Source organism: Protopterus annectens, chromosome 1.part0, assembly GCF_019279795.1.
Source record: "Protopterus annectens isolate FY-2018-M chromosome 1.part0, PAN1.0, whole genome shotgun sequence".
Classification (NCBI taxonomy): Eukaryota; Metazoa; Chordata; order Ceratodontiformes; family Protopteridae; genus Protopterus; species Protopterus annectens.
This window is the reverse complement of record NC_056725.1, coordinates 1,148,708,164-1,148,731,729: the sequence shown is the minus strand read 5'-3', so window position 1 is coordinate 1,148,731,729 and position 23,566 is coordinate 1,148,708,164.

Below are 23,566 nucleotides of genomic sequence, written 5' to 3'. Positions count from 1 at the left end.
TTTGCAAAGTTGCCCCCTGAAAATGTATGTATTTATTTATTTATTTAGTGACAGTTGTTGACCAGGAAAGTCCACTGGGTCAGAAACCCATTTTCAGTGGAGGTCTGGGGAGAAAATCTCCAGGAAGATACAAACTATTAAAATCTTGTAACAAATTTGTATAGTACATAGAGATAATATTACATTTTAGTATAAATTGGCATACAATTTTGTGCAGAAAAACATCACAGCAAGAGATAACAAATTGGTCATATTAACATGTAATAGATTATATAATCAATTTGAAAACTAGGAAAAATTCAAGGAGGAAAATTCTGTGATCTGACAGTAGGTAGTTCAAGATTTGGAAGTAGGAAAAGTTAGTAAGCTGCAATAGCTTAAAGTCTTTGAAACTGGTATTAGAAGGCGTTGTAAAGACAATTCTAGGAGGAAGCAAGATGTAGATGTGTAGCAAAAGGATTAGAAGTAAATTGGAGGTAAACTTATTCATGGTGGCTTAGTCATATGTGTGCATGGGCAGGTGCAAAGGTTAAGGTAGTGTTTTTTAGAACAGATTTAAGTGATTTTATAGTGTCCAACTGAATGATTGAGGAGGGCAATGCATTCCATAATTTGGAATTAGAGTATGAATAAAGGCTTTGACCAACCTGTTTGTTGGGTTTGGTTATGTTTATAAGTTATTACTAAGTTATTACTAGAGCGAAGGTTTCTGGGAGGGGTGTATGGTTCTGGAATATTTTGAAGGGAAGGGCACTTTTCAGGATTATTGATTAGTTTGTGGGCAACAGTTAGTTGGGTGCATGTTAAGTAGTGGAGGAATTCAAAGCAGTTCAGTTCTTTTATGGCCAGACGGTGTGTGTGATTTGGCATTCTAGCGGCAAATTTTGCTATTTTATAGTAGCAGGATTGTAATTTGTTCAGGCATGAAATGTAAAGGTTGATGAAGATGGGTCTTTCATAGAGGAGGGAAGGTAGTAGCAGAGAGTTTGCTAGCTTTATCCTAGTGGGCCTGTCCATGTATAGTTTATGTCTATACAATTTATCGAGTTTAGTGTTTTTATTGTGTTGAGAATATGATTCTCGAAAGAAAGTTTGTCATGAATTTCTATGCCTAGTAATTTTGTTGTCTTTAATACTTTAATTTCAGTATTGTTTTGCAAATATATCTTAAAGTCTTCAGTTGTTGTTTTTGATGGGAATAGTAAGAGCTTAGATTTTTTGGGACTGAGTAGAAGTTGTGCGTTGTTTAGCCAAGATTCAATAAATGAAAAGGAGTTTTGAGTTATCTTTAGGAGATCAGAGAAGTTGTTGGAATAGGAGATAATAGTGGAATCGTCTGCATACTGGATGAGTGTACTCTGTTGGGATGCTGTATGAGATTATCAATAAATACATTGAAAAGAACAGGGCCCAGAATAGACCCCTGGGGGACTCCTACATTATTAACCAGATATTCTGAGTGCACGTTTTGCCATCTGACAGGTTGTTTTCTATTGTTTAGGTAGGCGGAAAGCCAATTTAGAATATGCTGTGAGCAATTTAGAGTTTTGAGTTTTTGTAATAATTTTGGGTGTGATACGTGTCAAATGCTTTGGATAGGTCTGTCAGGATGACTGAAGTTGATAGACTGGCATCCAGAGCTTTGTACACAGTATTGCTAAATGAGAATAAGGCAGTAGTAGTGCTGTGAGTGGGATGAAATCCATACTGGGTGGGAGCAAGGAGATTATTGCCAGTAAGATGCTTTAGTAATTGCATATGTTTGCATTTTTCTAGGATTTTGGATAACGGTGAGAGTATACAGCTAGTCCAGTAGTTAGAAAGATCTTTGGTGTTACCACCTTTGTGCAAAGGAATTATAATGGATTTTTTCCAGAGTTGAGGGACATAGGATTCAGAGATAGACATGTTAATAAGGATGCTCACAGGATAAGCTATAGAATCAGCTGCCAATTTTAGGTATTATGATGGAAAGTTATCAGAAGATTTGAGCAAGGTCTCAGTTTAGTTAGGAGTTTAAGCACAAGGGTAGTGGGTACTAGTTGTAAAGTGAGAGTCAGGGCTGATAGCAAATTTTTAGTGTTTTCAGTGGCAGGAGAGGAAAAAGAGCTTATATTGTGTGAGGTTTGAAATAGTATCCAAACTATTTGAGTTGTTATTTGTTGTTTGGGAGGGTTGTTTGATAAGGCTTGGAATAGTTAGAGTTAAACATTTGGGTGATGTCTTGTGGGTCTTTATCTATTTATCTATCAATCTACGCAGATCAATAGTAGGTATTCCTCATCTGTTGTTAACTGAATAGTTGTCAGAGCCACCCCACCCATGATGCAATGGCAGACTGCATTCTGCCCAGCCATGTTTTCAGCACATTCTACCATATCATTATCCTTCTTACACTGTGCTAATGCTCAGTTTCTGCTACCCACTGCATTAACGTCAATAAGCACTTGATTCCAGGCTCTGCTCCTCTAGGCTTGTTTTTACCAAATAAAAGTTTCCCATAGGTCCTAAGGGCTGCCTTGAGGATGCAATTTTCCTCATAGCTAAAGTTATCCTTCTCTGATTTAATCCATCCATCATTACTGCATGTTGAAAAAAGGGCCATAGTCACACAGAGAAGCATGTTTGATGTGAGTAGCTTTTAAACTATAAAACACTGTCCAGGAGGATGTGCCATGCTCATAAAAAATGTTAGCAAACACATACCACATAATTATATATAGATATCTCAATCTAGCCAAGTAAAATTGTGATATATTAATATGCAGTGCATTCAGGTCAAAGCAATCAGTAATTTGTCATAATTCATCCTTCTACTGCAGCCTACCACTGTCATATATTCATAATACTGTTGCTTTTTATTCATCACTGTCACTCATTAATCTCCCAGTAAAGACCCATGCATGTTGACTCGACAAAATATCCTTACCCCTGCAGAACTTCACAATTAAATAGTTGTATTTCTACCATATATTCACAATCAAAGTAATTATTCTCATTGAGTACTAAACATTTTCCCTGCTGCTTTACTGAAATCCACCTCCTAAATGGCAATAATTACAAGCAGTCACTCATTGCTATCATACTATGCACATCATATATGTAAAGCTAACATTTCTTAAAGTTAACTAAGTAATTTGACATATTTTAAGTGGTTCTTTTTAAATTATAACATTTTGAAATGATTTGCTTACATTAAGAAGTCTGTGGTATATCCTAAAACATTTGCCTTATCCAAATATTGGCAAAGTAATATGGTGATATTCAATTTTCCATGTAAATTCGGGGCCAGTTACACATGTTTATGCACATGAGGCCTTTTTCATTTATCTCTGTGACTTGTAGTAATCGTAAACATGTACAGTCAAGTAAGAGTGAACATCACTCTTGGATGATCATAAATGTGTTTACAGACTAAGATGAATGCACTGTGGACAGCTCTGCAATCTACAAAACTCCTCAGCAGTCCCAGCTTGCTGCAGTAAAATGTGAATGGCCCTAGACTAATGTAATTCAAAATATTAAAAAAAAAAACAAAATAGTTATCTGAATAACAGTTTCCACCAACATGAAGCATAATCCCTGCCAATATAATGTCATTTGTCACACCTTAGCACCTGGAACAACTCATCAGTTTCTAAAACTTGTACTTAACACACATAGCAATATATACCCCCCACCCCAAAAAAAAAAAAAAAAAAAAAAGGATAACTGTTGTTATATTGCATGGGGGCATGTATAAATGGTATTCAGGTGTAATACTCCAAAAAATGCACCTTATGCAATTGCAGCAGCAGCAGCAATTGTAGATCATATATATAGTCATTTAATATATTTCACTTGTTATTCAGCATATGAATGAAATGTGAATGAAATGTGAATGGTTTCCTTTGAACAAAATGCATGTGACTGAGCAAGTTTGGGTAAACCAAACTTGCTAATAATATCAATACCTGGTATAATGCCCCTGTTACTTAACTGGGTGTGGTTAAAATGAAGTCACATCCAGAGTGAGTGGTTCTGAACCTCTGAACTATATAACTGCTCTTACTTTCATTAGAGTTCTAAGACTTTGTGTCATGGCATTATCCCTGAAGGCACAAGGACACCCTCCAAACTGGTCTGTCAGAGATCTTTATTATGCTCTACTTCCTTAAGGAGTCATATCAGGAAAAAACTGAGGCATGTGCAAAACCTACTACCTGGAAAAAGATTGATATCTAGCAGAAGTTGGGTGGCCAGCAGTGCCATCATTGATATGATAACTTATAGAAACATAAGCCTGACCAGCTGTTTAAGATGGCAACCCGGGTAGCAGAAAGAAGGCCAAAGTTTTATAGTAAGGACAATTTCTTTATAGGTTAATATTTTATTTGGTCATTTCAATATAAAAGTACAAGTTAGCATAAATAGAAGTATTTCCGGAAAAGATATGTGTAACTGCAAATAGTATCTACAATGATATGATGATAATGCAATGGAAGTCAGCAAGGTATTTTTATATGTACAAGCAACTATTTAAAAAGATATAATATAGCAATAACCCACGCCTGGGTGTGGGTAATGCTAAATTTACCCACGGTTGGCGTGGTTTGGTCCCGAGGGTGAAGCCCGAGGAACCAAACAAAGCCAACCGTGGGTAAATTTAGCATTACCCACACCCAGAAGTGGGTTATTGCTATTATACCATGACATTATTTAAGAAAAGAAACTATTACCTTTCTTAAATAATGGCATAGTATAATGCCTGTTTACTGCCCTTCCGCAGATGTCTGGCATCCGGCAGTTCTGATGTACCGCGTGCCTCGCAGTACATCAGAGTTGAGCAAAAGCAACGGAGAAAGCAAGATCTCCGTTGCTTTTTATGTTCGCTATGTTAAATGAGTTTAACATAGCGAGACAGTTTTAAAATAAGCAACGGACATCTCCGTTGCTTATTTTAAAGCTGTCTCGCTATGTTAAACCCATTTAACATAGCGAGACAATGTTTTAAAAAAACTAGTTATACTAATGGAAAAAAGTCCGGGCGACCGGACCTTTTTCCATTAGTATAACTCGATTTACAACGGGCATGCTGGCCAATCAGCGTGCACGTTTTGGGGGGGTCATGGTATAATGTACATGTTTTAATAGAATGTTCTGAATAAATGCTAATGTAACATATTTATACTTAATAATCTGCATATACATATACATATATATATATATATATATATATATATATATATATATATATATATATATATTGCCCATAAATCATGTATTTATACAGACTAAAGAAAAACATTTGTAGTTATGCATAACAATGTAATTTATCATTGCATAAACTGAATTTAGATTACACACAGCCAGTTTTTGTGAATAAATTATTGAACAAGAACCAAAAGAATGCCACTTAAGCATATTTACCACTTGAAATTTTTGACTCATTTCACCTCTCTATATGACTCAGACTTCATTAATAATAAATCATAATAACCACCAGTATTTGATTTATTGCAAACAATTAGTCACATGTTGCATTTAAAAATGTGAACATTTTAAAATCATCCTGCAAACAATAATCTTGTAAATAGTTAAAATGCCAGATATGATAAGTATATAATATTGTACAGTATACATGCCTTTTTCTTCAAAATGAAATTAATAGGTGCACATTTATTTCACCCAGCATTATTGGTTGCATTAAGCATTAACATTCAATGTAAATCTGGAATATCCATCACATTATTCCAAATGCCTTTTTGGGATTGTGTGTCATTCTGTCAAGTGTAAAGAACAAGAAGGGCAGCACTCAATCGAATGCCTAACAAGAGTATTTGTATTGTCTTGCTTTTCAATGCTCTAATAGTGCTGGTAAATTCTTTCTTGAGTGGGGCTTTGGTCTTTCCAACATAAAATACCTCACAACTGAAGCACAAAGCAAAATAATCCACTGCTAATGTAGCAAAGTTAAAATTCCCTATACATCCAGTCACTTAAGGGTAAGTGATCATCCACTCATCTCTAATGACCAACAATGGCTGACTGTAATCCTCAGAGATTTAGAAAAGCAAAAAAAAAAAAAAAGATGTGAAATAGACTCTAATAGAAGAAGAAGAGGAAGATTAAGGCTCCAAGTTCTTAACAAGCTCCATTTAAGGATACAAAATTTGATTCTTGGAAGGATATGAGCAACAGACCATCCTGCTTCAACAGCAATGACATGCATCTGTCCCCTCCAGGGTTTCGATTATTGGCAAATGTCTAACCCATAGTGCCTTTTTAGGCAATGTCAGCTTGCTCACAGATAGAATGGAGCAGATTAAAATACAGGAAGCTACCACTATCATCCTCCAGATGAGACATTAAACCAAGGTCCCATCTGGCTGAGTTAGGGGTAGCTCAAGTGCATGTAAAAGATCCCACCTATGAAAAAGAATAGAGGTCCTTTATTAAAATTCACAATATATAATATTTGCATTCCATATACAAAGTTTTATACCTTTTTTACAATTATTTACAACTGACTTACGTATTTTTCAATTTTTTTTACTCTTGATTCCTCCTACTCCTTTTTCCAAAACCATCTTCTTCTTTTTCTTTCAGTGGTTCCTGTTAGAGGTAGCCACAGCGGATCATCCATTTCTATTTCTTCTTGTCCTCTGCATCTTGCTGTGTCACACCAAGCAACTGCATGTCCTCTCTCACAACATCCATAAACCTTATCTTAGGCCTTCCTCTTTTCCTCTGACCTGGCAGATTCATCCTTAGCATCCTTTTCCCAATATACCCATCATCCCTCCTCAGCACATGTCCAAACCAACATAATCTCACCTCTCTGACTTTGTCTTTAAACCGTCCAACCTGAACTGACCCTCTAATATACTGATTTCTAATCCTGTCCATCCTTGTCACACCCAGTGCAAATCTTAACATCTTTAACTCTGCCAATTCCAGCTCTGACTCCTGCCTTTTTGTCAATGCCACTGTCTCCAACCCATATAACATAGCTGGTCTCACTACCCTCTTTTACACCTTCCCTTTCATTCTTACTGGTATTTATGTCACAAATCACTCCTGACATGCTTCTCCACCCACTCCAACCTGCCTGTACTCTTTTCTTCACCTCTCTTCCACACTCGCCATTACTCTGAACTGTTGATCCCAAGTATTTAAACTCATCCACCTTCACCGACTCTACTCCCTGCATCCTCAACATTCCTCTATCCTCCCTCTCATTCACACACATATATTCTGTCTTAGACCTGCTGAATTTTATTTCTCTCCTCTCTAAAGCATATCTCCACCTCTCCAGGGTCTCCTCAACCTGTTCCCTACTCTCACTACAGATCATAATGTCATCTGTAAATATCATAATCCACGGGGACTCCTGTCTGATCTCATCTGTCAACCTGTCCATCACCGTTGCAAATAAGAAAGGGCTCAGAGCTGATCCTTGATGTAATCCCACCTCCATCTTAAATGGATCCATCACTCCCACCACATACCTCCTCATTGTCACACTACCCTTGTACATATCCTGTACCACTCTTACATACTTCTGTGCCACTCCCAACTTCCTCATACAATACCACAACTCCTCTCTAGGCATATTTCCATTTTATCCATATTCTATAATGTCCATAATTATACTTTTGTACCTTTCCTATATTTTTTTCCACATACTTCTTCCCATAATTGATTTACTCTTTTACATTTCAAAAAGCATGCTCAGTAGTCTCTAGTTCTCCACAATATGTACAAACATTTTCTTTTCTCCTTTTATATGGCATATTTGCCTTTACTGGATGCTTATTTATGGATAATCTCCACAGAAAAAATCTATATATTCCACATATTTTTCACATCTTTTAATTTGTGCTTTTATAGCTTTTATTTTTCTTTCTCCTAAATGCTTCCAGGGATAAATATAATAACATTTTTCTATTATATTTTAACAGTTCTTTTCTAGGTTTTTTTTCTATATTGTTTAACTCAATCTTCCATAACAATATTTTCTTTTGATATATTTTCAGTTCTGTAAAATCAATTCCTTTATTTCTCTTTAAACATTTAAGCTTTCCCAAAATTGCTTTATATTTTCTTCTATTGTTTTTATTAATTTTTCTTTTTCCTTTATTCCTGTTAATACTTTATGTAAATTCAATAAAGCTATACGCACAATTGGATTTATTAAGCCAAACCCCCTTTCATTTTTAGCAACATAAAGGATTCCTCTTTTAATAAGGTTCATTCTTGATCCCCCATATAAATGTAAATAACACAGACAATAATTCTTTTTCACATTCCATTGGTATCATAAATACATTTGATAGATGTGCCATCTTACTTAATGTTATTGAATTGCATAAAAATGCTTTTTTCTTATACATAGGTTTAAATGTTCTCCAGAACATACAACTATTTCTTATTTTATGCATCATATTCTTCCATTGTGTCAATCTCTGTTGCTCATTACCAAATCTTATTCCAAAATTTTCTATTTCTTCATTATTAAACTGAATACCCTTAATTTTTCTGAAAATCCTAGTCCATTACTCTTTTTCTCATTAATACTCAAGCCTAATACTCCTAATTATTTAATAGCTATTCTCATCCATTCTTCATTTTTCACAACTACTACTAGATCATCTGCAAAGGAACACATTACTGGAATCTGAATTCCCTCTGGTGTGCACTATTCTGCTTCCTCCAATGTTAAATTTATCTTGTTAATGACTGCATTCATAATTAATGCCAATAAAATAGTATTTACTGGACATCTTTGTTTGATACCACTTTTTATTTCTATTTTCTCATGTAACCAGCCATTAACCACTAGTTCATTTATACACTGATACCAAAGGTATAATTATTTCATTACTTATATTATATTCCTTTAAAATTTCCCATAGTACTTCATGCAGTAGCTTATTTATTACATCATCTACCAATGTTCTTATAATCATTAAAAGTTCTTGACTCCATTTCCTTTTATACTAAAAATGTTTGATTCAGTAGCTTATTAGCTGTGCTTACTGTTCTTTCTTTCTACTATCTTCATAAAAAGCTTATAATCAACATTGTTCAACACTAGTGATCTCCAGGTTTTTATATATATTCTTTCTCCTTTTTTACATATAAATTTCACTGCACCCATGCATATTCTTTCATCATCTACTCCTTTTTCAAATCACTCCTTCATCACCTCTAAAATATATATAGGTTCATAGGTTCATAGGTTGATACTAGGCTATCAGCCCTAAGGCCTATACAAGCCTAGCCATAACAATTCCCTGACAATTTCTTCACACACTTTTTACTTCCCTAGACCCCTGTCCTTTTTTAAGTTTTTAAGTTTTTTAAGTTTTTTAAGGGGGTCAGCAAAGGGCATCTGCTTTAGGCCTGTGATTCTTTTAGTGAGGTATTTCTGCAGCCTTTCCAGTTGTTGCAGATGTCTTGAGAGGTACATACCATTCCAGTTGTATTCTATAATGGGTCTAATGAGGGATGAGTACAGTGGGACAATGACCTCCTTTTTTCTGGATGAAAAGACCTTAGTGATGAGGTGTGCCACACAGAAGGATTTCCTGACTGTTGTGGCAATGTGGTTATCAAAGGTGAGACCATAGGTTCATAGGTTCATAGGCTGGTACTAGGCTATCAGCCCTGGGGACTATACAAGCCTAGCCATAACAATTCCCTGGCTATTTCTTCTCACACTATTTACTTTCCCAGGACCCCTGTCTAGCAGGGCGACTGATGTGATCCCCAGGGTGAATTTCCTTTCTCCCATCCAATCATTAAGGTTCCTTTTGAAGAGGGCCAAAGAGGTGCTCTGCTTGACATGTATAGGGAGTTTGTTCCAGAGTCTGGGGAGTCACTGGGTCAGGAACCTATCCCTCCAGCACGTTTTGTTTATTGTGATGACAAGGTTTAGATTCCTGGAGTGTGTGGCTCTGAGGGATTGGGATTTCTTTAAGTGTAGCATGTCCAACAGCTCTGGGTTTGACATAGCCTTGTATGTTAAGCAGAGATCGCCTCGGAGTAGATGATATGCGACAGAGTATAGCTGGAGTTTTTTAGAGCGGTCAGCATAGGGCATCCGCTTTAGGCCTGTGATTCTTTTAGTGAGGTATTTCTGTGGCCTTTCCAGTTGTTGCAGATGTCTTGAGAGGTACATTCCAAATGGGGCATTGTATTCTATAATGGGTCTAATGAGGGATGAGTACAGTGGGACAATGACCTCCTTTTTTCTGGATGAAAAGCCCTTAGTGATGAGGTGTGCCACACAGAAGGATTTCCTGACTGTTGTGGTGATGTGGTTATTGAAGGTGAGACCACTGTCCACCTGTGTCCCTAAGTCTCTTATCATACTTTCGGTGTTTAGTGTACTGCCACCTATGTGGTAATTCACAGGTGCATGTTTTTTCCCAAAGGGGATAACTATACATTTCATGGCATTGAGCTTGAGCCCATGGCTCTGGCACCAAGCATCTGTTTCTGTAAGGCCCTTTTGTAGAGTATCCACATCATTTGGGGATTCAATAATCATCATCTGCGAACTGTGTTAGCCAGAGTCCCTTAGTGTTGGCCTGTACTTCAGAGAAGTAGATGCCAAACAAGAGAGGTCCCAGGACTGAACCCTGAGGTACTCCACTTGTCACTTGTCTGGAGCTGGATTTGGAGTCAGCTACTTTTACAGTGTGGGTTCTATCAGTAAGCCAGTTGGCAACCCATCAAATGACGTAGGGATTAATGCCCAGCTTAGTAAGTTTATCTATGATTCCTGTGTGGGGTATGGTGTCAAAGGCCTTGGCGAGGTCCAGATAGGCTGTGTGGACCGCTTTACTCTTGTCTACGGCTCTGGAGACTGATTCAAAGAAGTCAATCAGGTTCAGGAGACAAGATCAGCCCTTCACTAACCCAAACTGGGTGGGGTCCAGTGTTTGAAGGTTGCTAATGTCTTTGTTTATAAGTTCCATGATAATACGTTCCATGGCCTTGTAGATCAGGCTAGTCAGACTGATGGGATGGTAGTTCCTGGGATCCAAGGTGGATCCCCCTTGTAGAGTGGGATAAGTGTAGCTGTGTGCCACTCAGTGGGCATAAAGCCTGCAGTGAGGGCATGATTAAACATGACATTTAGGTGAGGTGCCAGTTCATTTTGTAGTTCATGTAGTACACAGCCTGGGATGTCATCTGGTCCCATGGATGCTGTATTCTTAGCTTTGGAGAGTGCGTTTTTTACCTCTGTGGCCGTTATTGCCAGAATTTTTCAATCTTCAGGTATTGAGATGGGCCATTTAGGGGGTGAGAGGGGGGTGAAGTTGGCACTGAATTGATCTGCCAGGATATTGGCAATATCCTTGGGATCAGTATATTTAATGCCATTCTGTTGTAGCTCAGAGCAGATCTGAGCATTGCCATTTAGATTCTTGACATAGTTATAGAATGCCTTGTGGTTGTCTGGAATCTTTGGCAATTTTATTTTCGTAACTAGCTTTGGAGGATTTTATGAGGGATCTCAGCTTCTTACTAAGGCTGGTAAGGGAGTTTTTTGCATCCTGGGATTTTCTTCTTTTCTGCAACAGTTTCTTCCTTTTGTTGTAAAGTTAGTTTATGGCAGCGGATCACCAGATTGGCTTCTTTTTTTTGGAGGAGAGCATCTTGGTTCTATTTGGGATGGCACAATTCATGCATGAGTGGATGTGCTCATACATTGCCTTAGTGTAGGACTCAGCAGTCAAACTTTCAGTTCCCGTCTGCATGGGTGTCATGATGTTTGCCACTACTGACTTGAGTAGCATGAAGTTGGCTTTGGAGAAGTTTTTTATGGAGGTTTCCTTACTGCAGGGTGGGGGTGGGATGTGGATGTTAAGGGTGATTAGCTTATGGTCTGACCTGACCAATGAAGGGGTGACTATAAGTGTGGAGCATTGATTTCCCATGTTGGTAATGACCAGGTCTAGGATATTGGAGCCTCTGGTGGAACTATGGATAGTTGATCCAGGGCATTGGAATTTATGAATTCCAAGAACCATTGGGCAAAGGTGTTGGTATATGAGTAGTTTTCCCAGTTACTGGCAGGGTAGTTGAAATCATCCAGTATTAGGGTGTCTGGTTGTATCTTAATATTTTCCAGTTTGTTTAGAAAGGTGTAGTGAGAATCTTGGGGCATGGTGGGTCTATAGCAAGCTACAATTTGGATTGCAGTCTTACCTAGTATTAGTTGCACCTGGAGAATTTCAGATGCATTGTGTTTGGCAACTAGCCTGGTGGTGTGAATATCCTTGGTGAATATGGACACTCCTCCACCTTTAGTGTTTTGATCCTGGTTTGGTGGCCGAAAAATGTGGCAAGAGTCATAGTCTGGTATTGTAGGGGTGCTCTGTAGAGCCTTGAACCAGGTCTCAGTTACTGCACAGATATCGATGTTCTCCATTTTTTAGGAGTGCCTCGAGAGAGTGCATTTTGAGGTTTAGACGTCTAGCATTGAGTAGCATTACCTTCAGATTTTGCATGCTTGTACCTGTTACGGTGGTGGTTTTGTCCTTTGAACTTTGCCTAAAAAAGGCACTATAGGGGTGGCAAGAGCCTTAGCCAGTAACCAGAATCCCAGGGGATTATTTTTGCCATTCTTGCATATGTCTGTACACTAGATATTCGATTCCATCTAAACCTGTAGCTGCTTGTACAGTAACTGTTTTCAAAACTTTTTTTAATTCTATCATTGCAATCTTTTCTTCCATTCTATCATTATCTTCTTCAGTTATTTTTTTAAAGTTCCATTCATATTTACATATAGTTTCACATTTGAAAAAATGCTTCAGAATATGTCATTTTATCATCTGCATTATTTCTCTTTGCATATTAACTACACTTCCTTCGTCATTCCTTACTTCTGCTATTATTCTTTTCTTTAACCACTTAAGTATTGTGCTACTTCTTGTAAAAAATATCTTTGTTTAAATAACATTTTTTTCTAATTTTCCTATGATTAATGTCATATAACGTTCTTTCTTTTTCTAGAAACGTTTTCTTTATTACCTATTATGTCTTAAAAGACTTGATTACTGATCTCTTTATATTTGCAATTATCTTTGTATTTTTTTATCCTTTGCCATTCCAACACATATTTTTTATATTTTCCTTTCAACTATTCCACCAACTTGCCCAATCTTTATACAATCTTCTTGCGTCTATATGATCTAACCATAATTGATGTATTGCTCCTTACATAATCATTTAAATCGGTTTCATTAATTATTTTTATACCTCTCCCTATTTTATATAACCTATTATCTCTTGAATATTTATCCAAATTCCTACATGATCTGAGAAACCCATAATTTTAATCCCTTTATGTAATATTTAAAACATTTTGATAATATAAAATAATTAATATCAGTTCTCAAACTGACCCTTTTGCATGTTCATTGTTTGTTTCCCATAAATACATTTTACCATTTTTAATGATATCCATAATAATATTTACCTCTTCCCATTCCTTTCTCCTATGTCTTAAATCACAGTTAGTTTCCCACTACTATAATTTGTATGCTCAAACTAACATAATCAAGCATTTTGCTAAACATAATCTCACTCTGCTACTCTAAAGTATATGTATAAAGTGTAACCACCCTATATATCTGTTTCTTCTGTTTTATATCTAATATTAATATATTTCCTAATAATACTAATGTGTGATCAAACATTTCTATATATTCTTTACATAAAATTGCTACGCCTGAGCATTTGTCTTCTACTATGTTCCATGTAACCTTTCTATAACCCATTTACTAGTATTCTTTCTTCTTCATCTTCTGTTGTTATTCTTATGTCTATCAATATTATGACATCCATATCTAAGAGTCTACACCATTCCAACACTCCTTCATTGTACATTCTTTATATTTTGTGGAAAAGTGTCTATTACTTTCATCCTTTTCCTTTCTTTTCTCCTATACCTGTATTTTTAAATTAGCTTTTTCTGTCTTTCACTCTCTTCCCAATGGAATTTCTTTTACTTTTGATTCTTATCCCTTCATCTATCATCTTCTTCACTTGAATTACTTAATTCTTTTTCTTTATCTCTTTCTTTGTCTTTTTCTTCCCTTGTATGTACTGTTATTTCCACCCTTATATGTTCGTCATTTTTATTTTTTATGTGTATCTCTGTGTTATTTACTAAAACAATCTCTCTTACTTGGTCTACCTCTGTTTCCTGTGTATGATTCTCTTTAACATTAGACTCCATCCATGAATGTCTCATTTTTTTGCAGTTTATACATTTTTGTTCACATTTTTGGCCAGTTTCACTACAAATTAAACATTTCTTTTTGTCACAATTAATAATTAAATGCTTATTTTTATCACAAAAAACATGTATTCGGTTGACTCCAGTATTCAAATAATCTTCTGTTCCCTTCCCCATTAATTATACTGAGTACATGTATTATTTTATCATTTTGCATTTGTCATATAACTCCACATTCCCATCATCCAGTCCATAAACCTCTACTGTCATAAATGTTTGTAATGTTCATTATATCCCTACACACAGTTTTTAAATAGTCGTTTAAACTAACTCTTTTGATTTCAGTATGAAATTGTATATATATTTTTTTGCTTCTCTATTAAATGCATGTACAGTATACAAGTTCCAAGTATTCTCAATCTTTCTTAGGTTCATAGTTTCATAGGTGTTTACTAGGCTAACAACCACAAGGGCCTTGTTAAGCCTAGCCATGCATCCTATTGTTCTAAGAATTTTTCCATATATTGTGCTTATCAAGAAAAATGTCACAAAGAGTCCTTGTTAATACAAATAAATGCACTTATCTCTTTGGATTCAATACCCAGTCAGGAAATGATGCTGTCCCATACTTCAAACCTCTCAAGTTCTTTTTCTGTTTTGCTACTTATCTTTACTCTTCTGTTTTCTTTTCATGTGTTCTTTCACCTTCTCTTAAAGTCTATGCATATGATTTCTATTCTTTTCCGCCCTTATTTCTTGAACTTCCTCTTCTTGCATTATGTCCATTATTTCACCCCATGATACTGCCTTTTCACTTTCTGATTCACTCTGCTCAATTAATTATTTTAAATACACATCCCACAACCCCCTCTCCCCCTACTGGAGGGCTGTAACAACAAATTCAGGTGTTGTAGGATCTGTTGTGAACAAAATGTGTTGGACTAGCTCCTCTGAATCTATGATGCTTACTCTTACATACTTTTCCTTGCCTTTTAACAGGCTCTCCTGTTCTTTCTTTCCTTTCCTGCCCATTCTCCTAACTCTGCATAACTTCAGATTAATTATTCACTATATTCTACTTCTCTACTGTTTGATTAATATCTCCACTCATATTCAACACCTACAAAATGCTTTCTTCATCATCCATGTTGGATTTTTGACTTCCTGATTCTCCAAGCCACCTATATGCCAGGACCAGTAGACAGGAAGTGTAACAGTGAATTGAGTCCCCATTCACGACAAGTAGGGGAAGTTCCCTGATGGCCTGACCAAGTTTTCCCAGTAGTTATAAATACTACCTGGGTGTATCTCCTGAAAAGAGACTGCTAACCTAGTGGGAATAACCAGTCAACAAAGGATAAATAAATTAGGATAAATAAATAAGCAAATAATTTTCCTACTGTGTGACTCTCAGCAAGTCACTTAGCCAGAGATTGCTTTAGTAAATAAAGCAAATAATGCATAGCTGATATTCTTCACATACATACAAATGGCATTGTTGATGTATACTCTAATAGTGCATTGTTGATGCATGCTTTGCAGACTGGGGGCATTGTCAATGCACGCAAACACACACACACGCACACAAACACACACACAAAAAAATTCCTCCATTCTCCAATTAAAATGTGCCTATTATTTGCTATCTTCAGCTTGTTTTCTCTCTTCTTCTCTCTCTTTTGCTTTTATTTCCATATGTTAAGCTTGTTTTCTCTCTTTCTTATCTCAAACAGAGCCAGTTATATGTGTCCATAGTACCGTCTTCCATGTCACTAGTCTGTGCCAGTCTTTTCAAAAAGACTAAATCTCATTTTCAAAAAGACCCTGCTGCACTTGTGTAGCCAGTCTACTGGCCATGGTCAGTTAGTTATCCAGGGAGAAGAAGCACACTGCAGGGTCTGAGCCAAGAGGTAAAAGCAACACAGTCTGAGCTGACAGATTGCTAAAATAAAAAAAAAAAGACAAGACTTTTTATTTTTCCAAGTACTGAGACACTCATGGAGGCACATAGTTTCATGGGGGAGGAGGGCATGTGCCCCTATATACCCCATGTAATACCACCTGGGAGCATGCACAACAATATGTGTGTGTGTGTGTGTGTGTGTGTGTGTGTGTGTGTGTGTGTGTGTGTGTGTGTGTGTGTGTGTGTGTGTGTGTGTATTAATAATGCCTCCAATCTTTAAGGTATTTGTGTTTATTCTCTGAACAGGACTGCTACAGAAGAAGGATTTTCTGCCTCATTCCCATCAATTGCAGACCAGGCTTTTGCACCTTTTAAGCATAAATAGAATAAAGTAAGTATCAGAAAAAATATTGCTGTGCTTACAAACCAGCACAATTTCATCAAATGTTAACTATTCAATTTATAAATTCATTTTATTTGGCTTTCAAATATAATTTTCTGCTTTTTATTGCCTGTATAATTTAATATTTATTGTATCTGATCAATACCTGCTTTGTTGATTCTGTTATGTTTTTGGGTTTCTTTGTTCCTCAGGTAATAGAATCTTGATCACCTAGCAGCCATAAAAATTTCATAGCATACTCACATTTGAGAATTCTTTGATGCAAACCAGAAATGTTTAATTTTTGGAGTTCTCTGTCTGGATAACATACCTCATGATGGACTGCTACAGTCAGTGAGTTTGTTAGTCACAAACACTATTGTAAACTAATGTTTAAAGAATGCCTTTTTTCTGGCATTGCAAAATGCAGAAAACATCAATTATCTACTCCCCTGAATAATTTGGAATTCCCCTGTGCTATGTCTTTTCACAATTTTTCAATAATTCAGCCACAATTCATAATAAAGGGTGGAAAGCAAACATTACTTCATAAATGTGAAATGCAAATGAAAGAACCATATGCAGGGGTATATGACAGCACAGTATCTTCCTATGCAATTTCCATAATAGCATTCTTTTCTGCTAAGTTTCAGGTTCCAAAATATCATTAGTTAAATCCTAGCATTTATCAATCTCAATATTCATTTTACAGGAAACCATACTTGATAATATTCTTATGTTAAACACTTGGATTGTGCTTGTCACTTTGTGCTATAATCTTCTGAGAAAGGACGACAATTGAAGAGTTCAGATTATGTAAAATTTCTGAAGTGGAAAAAAACATGAAAAAAAAAGCACAATATAGTTGCAGGACCATCTAGCTAAATCTAATGTAGAGCAATTAAGCCACTAGCTGAGCAATTTATGACAGAATTTGTCTTGAGTATTGTGTTATGGCTGCATTTATAATGAAATCTAAAAATGTTGCAGTGGCAGTTCTTAGACTATCTTCCTGTAGGGCTAACATGGTCATTGTGGAGCACTACAACACTAAAATAATCAAAAGATGGCTTCTCTGATTAACTTCAAGTCAGTGTAGCCTTCTATATATTGAGCACATTTCTTCAGCAGTTGTGCTGCAATGCTTTCAGTGGTCACTTGATCTTGTGCTAGAATTGGTCTGCTGCTACTCCTGGGTAATCCCTTAGAAATAGTAGCTGTGCAGACTTCTAACACTACAAAGTGTTCCCTGGGACTGCTGTTGCATATTGGCACTATCCTTCTTCACAGATTGCGGGGAATCTTAAATCTTTGTGAGGAACTTATGCCAACAGCACTTGTGGAACTTTTAAATGAACATGTTCTCTATGCAGCAAAGTTTATTAGTTAGACTTAACCCCTGGTGATTGTGAGGACAGAATTCTCATAAAATAAAAGCCTGGACAGCAGCAAAGCGCATGTATGTGTCACCACCCACCATCTCAGATAACTTGAGTAATCATCCTCATTGTCATACTTTCAGCAAGTAACTGGACAAAAGGTCCTCCACAGACTTTATTTATTTTTATTTTATTTATCCTTTGTTGACTAATTTAGCCCAGTAGGCTAGTGGCCTCTTTTCAGGGTAGAACTGACATGGAATTTTTAGAGATCTACTCTACTCTATTGAATTACCACATCGCTGAAATTTACATGATTGAGACAAGCAGTTCAAAAGTTCAACAGAACAAGACTTCACAACATTGGAAATAAGAACATTGAACTAGGTATATATTTTAAATGTAGATTGTGGTACAGTCAGGATCAGGAAATCTACCCTTTTCCTGAAATAGTGCAATCTTGGAGTTAGTCTATATAATTTGCAGGGGGTGTGGAGGGTTCAACCATGCTTGCCTCCCTACGAAAATGTAAAACAAAGACATATCTTTATATTTTTTTTTTCATGTTCGAGTTTTCGGAAACTCTATCATATGGTCTCGACCATAGGAATTTCGAGTTTCTGAAAATTCAGTCATCTGATAGGGATCCATATATGTTTTATATATATATATATATATATATATATATATATATATATATCCACATAAAAAAACAATACTCTGCTGGAGGAGAAGACAAAGGAACTAGGGGGCTGTAGTAAAGATAAAAAAGTTGATTTTACTTATACAGCATTGCATAGCCAGAAACTCTTATACAGATCATAAAAAAATCATTAAAAATCTTTTAGAAATCCATTCAAAATCATTTGAGCCCTTTCATTAATTAAGATGTGAATAGCATGATCTTTTTCAGAAATGTTAGAAAAATTACTAGTGCTGCAAAAATAAATGAATTCAAGTCCAGGTAGGGGAAGCACGTCACTTCCTATCTATTCCATTTGAGGGCACACCTGATGTTCAGGTAGCTGTTCAGTCCTGGATGTGTGTCCACTTTTAGCAAGGTTTGCCACCTAAGTTCTTTAAGCTGAAGCAGTGTATTAAAGTCATCAAAGAAATCGTTGCCTGCCTCCAGCACCAGGAACTTGAACCCCAAGGGTTAGGACAAGCTAAAACATGTCTGGCTAAGGCGTTTGTTAACTTCCTGTTTCTGATGGCCAGCAAGTGTTCCCTGATTCTTTCTTTAAGTTTTCTTTTAGTCTTCCCTATGTAGTATGCTTTGCATCCTGCACATATACCCAGGTAGACTACATTGCAGAAATTGTAGTTGTAGGGCCGTTTAAGTTGATGATGATACTGGGGCTGTAAAGGGGGAAGTTCCTGCCCATAAATATGTGTTTGCAGTAAGAGCAGTGGCCGCATTTTTCCATTCCTACAGTGTTCTTGTCTATCTTAGCTCTCCACTCTGACTCAAACTGTTGCCTGAGGGACTGGGATTTTTTGTAGCAGAATGTAGGCATGTACCCTAACTCTTTGCTGAACTCCTGATTACTGTGGATAACACTCCAGTTTCTTTCTAGACTGTGTCTAATGCTGCAGGAATTGAGTGAAATGGGTAAAGGGAACCTGGAGGTGTGCTCAGCTCTGGCTTGACATTTTGACACAAAACCGTATTTAAGAATGGGCTTAGGTACTGTGTATCTCTCATTTAGTACTGCCTCATAGATTAGTTTGACCTCTCTAGCGGGGCACTGCCTATCTAGGAATAGCTTCAAGAATGTCCTACACTCCTGCATAAAGGTCACATCCTTACTAACTATTCTGCTTAGCCTGATAAATGGGCCCTTTAAATTGTTCTGTTTCATGAAGGGGGTGTGTTGACTGCAAAAGTTGAGGTAGTTGTTTTGGAAGGTGGCTTTCTGTTGGATGTTTGATCAGAAAGCTAGTTGCTTGAGGTCTAATGTGATGTCTAGATCCAAGAATTGGATGTTTAGTCCTTTGTCAGAGATGGTGAACTCGAGAAAACCAATACTCTCCTTCATGGTAGTTAGTTAAACCTTGAGATCTGCTTCTGCGCTTTGCCAAATGAAAACAATGTCCTCTATATAGTGTTTATATAGATGGACATTGCAGAAGCCTTTTAGTTTGGTTAGTGCGTCTGCTTCCCATGAGCTGAGGACTGCACTGGCATACTCTGGGGCCATTTTGGCCCACATCACTACTCCCTTTTTGCTGGTGGTAAATGCTGTGTTAAAGTCAAAGGAGTTGTTTTCAAACACCAAAGTGATACGTTTGCAAATGGCATTGATTCTATGCCCCTTGGTCCTGTTGTGCTTGTGGAGGTAGCTCCTGACCAGGTCTAATCCTGCCTGGTGGGGAATGTTTGTGTACAGTGTTACTATGTCTAAGGCAACTAGCATTCTGTCTTTTTCAGATGTGGTGGTATTTGTGTACTTCGTTAAGGAACAACCACAAGTCTTGTTAGTAAATTGGGCCTCTTGTGCTATGGGGTTGAGTTAAGAGTCTAGGAATTCCAATATGAATTCAGTTTTTGTCCTCTTGGAAGACAGTATGTACCTGAATGGGGGATCTGTTTCATTTTTCTGGATCTTGAGTATCCCAAAGAGTTTTTATATGCTGGGGTTGTCCACTGCCATGACATTGTATTCATGTGTGAATATGTCACCATGGTGCAGTAGCTGGAGCAGGGAAATATCTATTTTCCTAAAGCTCTGAGATATGGTCTTTTGTTGGTGACTATATAGTAATTGTATTTATCTAGTCCTTCCAATATTTTTGGGTACACTTGCTCTGGCTCATAACCACTCTCCCTGTCCCCTTATCTGATTTCAGGATTCTTACCTCAGGGTTCATCCTAATCTTCTGGAGCACAATAGTAAAGTGCATTTTATTATCTTATCAGTCATTTTGATGTTTTATCCTTCAACTATATTGCTGACAGTTTTGGTAAGATTTGGACTGTGCATCTTAGTCACACTTTGATTTCTGTGCATATAGCATTTCTGGGGTTAAATTAACTAAAGATGAATATTGTGTTTAAAACAGAGTCTGAAATTCCTCTAGAATATTTTTGGGAATACTTAATAAAAAAATGAAAATGTAAGTTTGCATTAAAATTGTGTTTGAAAATTTTTTTTGTAAAAAGATTGTAACAAATATTTATATGTAAATATATTTTATTCTTGTGTTTCTGAACCAATACAAGATGTTACTCAGATTTCCAAAAAAAGCAAAAAGACACATAGTGACACTTATTAGTACTTCTTAAAGTGTTAAAACACTGAACTGAATTTACATTTCAGGATATAGTCAGTCAATTTATTATAATAAAGGACTGATACAATATAATCTAGCTGAATGAGAATGAACTATTTAAAACATTTACAAAATTTTCCAGTTTTAATTTTTGATCAGCAGATAAAGGTCAGAGTGTATTGGCAGAACCAAGAAGTCAGCATGAAAGTGTGTGTTTTAAGTACTTACTGAATAAATCTGTTTATTTTATTGTGAACATGAAAGATTGCATTCTGGATGAATTTATTTTTTTCTTTATAGCATAAGGATACTGATTAAAGTGTTCTTGGATAGAATGTGTGGATATTTTACAGCTTTCACACATGCAAAACGTCTTTTGTCATCCAAAAAAACCCCATAAAAGCTTGAAAAAAATGTAAAAAAAATTAGTCATACCTGAAAATTATATATACCAAGTCCAAGATCACACTACACTGAGTAAAAGGGTTGGTTTCCCAATCTTGACTATACCACGATCTGCATTTAAAATATATACCCAGTTCGATGTTCTCATTTCCAATGATGTGAAGTCTCATTCTGTTGAACTTTTAAACTTCTTGTCTTGAGCATGTAAAGTTCAGTGATGTGGTAATTCTATAGAGTAAAGTAGATCCTTTTTTTATTTCTAGGGGAACATTGGCCAGGGTATCAGGAAACTTCCCCTACCCATCATTGTTGTGAGTGGGACCCGTTTTGGAGGAGCACTTCCTGTTTCTGTTCCAGGTGCAGAGGTGGCCCAGAGAAACAGAGAGGTAGATGGAGAGAGAAGGAGATGATGGAGTACTGAAATAAATGAAGGAGAAAGCAAATATCGAGACCGAAGAATGTGTGCAGGATTCTGAGGAAATGATTCAAAGAAACTTGTTTAATGGAGATGGCTCAGCAAATGATCGATGTATAATTACAATCCTCCAGTTTGGAGGGTAGCAGGATGATTTGCCTAAAGAAATGGCTGTGCACAGTGAGCCAGAAAATGAAGTAGATGTGTCCTGGGTGAACATCATGGAGAAAATACAAAAGGAAGATGCAGAGACAATCCTGAAGAATAGTGGTGCGATGGAAAAAAAAACATATGCAGAGAAAGTAAAATAAGGCAAAAGTGGATTAGCGGAAAAAAGGCAGAAGAAAATAAAAAACATAAGTATGTGGTAAGGATTCAAACTAAAGAAGTCAAAGAAATGGACAGTTATGAAGTGTGAGACAATTTAGTAGCTCCTTTGGGTGTAAAAGCACATGAGGTAAGTGCATTTATTTTTATCAACAAACAGACATTTTGGGACATTATATCTGAGGCTTTTTAAGTTTCTTGGAGAATATTGAAAAAAGAAAGACGGTTACCCATGCAATCTTTATGTTATAAAAGCATTTAACCGGGAAACAAAAAAGACTTGTTTACAATTTCAAACAGAGGTAGAAAGAGAGACTTTGAAAGTACACTTGGATTTTACAGTTAGATCAATTCGCCGAATGTCCTTTAAGCAAGATGGTAAATCCAGACCCAGAATTAAATGGCATCTAGTAATCAACAGAGTTCACAGAACACTTGCAGTATATCCAGATCACCCCTTCACATGCGGTATTCTAAAACACCCAAAAAGCCGAATGAGCTGAAAACCTGGTGATCTGTTCGCAAATCCACTCCTGATGCTGACCAAATAGTGTAGAACAAGACCAGATGGCATAATATAATCCCAAATGAAGAAAATAAAGTTCAGGTTGCCTAATATACCTCAGTGGCCATAGGTAAGACTACCACAAATCCTCAAAAGGTAATGCTGTTCCAAATACACAGCACGCCACAGGCCGACAGCAGAGGACAACCGTTTTTATGTTTATAATGCTATTTAATTATTTAAGCTATTAAATATTGAATGCTACAGTTTGTTGGCTCCCTTGTATCTTTAGTGCAATTTGTCCTTTTGGAGCCATGCAGTTGCTGTACTTGCAGGGGCTGCCATTTTTCAATTTAGTTACATTAGACCCAAACTTCAGAATAGAATAACAATATGGAAACCTTATAAGAAAACAAGTATGAGTAAATTGAAAAGAGTACAGTGGAAATATCCTAAGAGCATCCATTGATGTGAAAATTTAAGTTATTATTTATGAAAGACTAAAATATCTGAACTCGTACACTGTCTCATATAGATATTTAAGAGGAGACCTTATTCAGATGTATAGGCCATTTAGAGAGACCTACCCCTGGGAATGTTGTTTGGGATTATCAAAAAGTAGTAAAGAATTGTCAGGCAACGTATGTCAAAGATTCTATAGGAATGAAAAGTGTACTAACTGTTTCTCTGAGAGAGCAGCTGATGTATGGCATAGACTACCAAGTTTCATTAAAC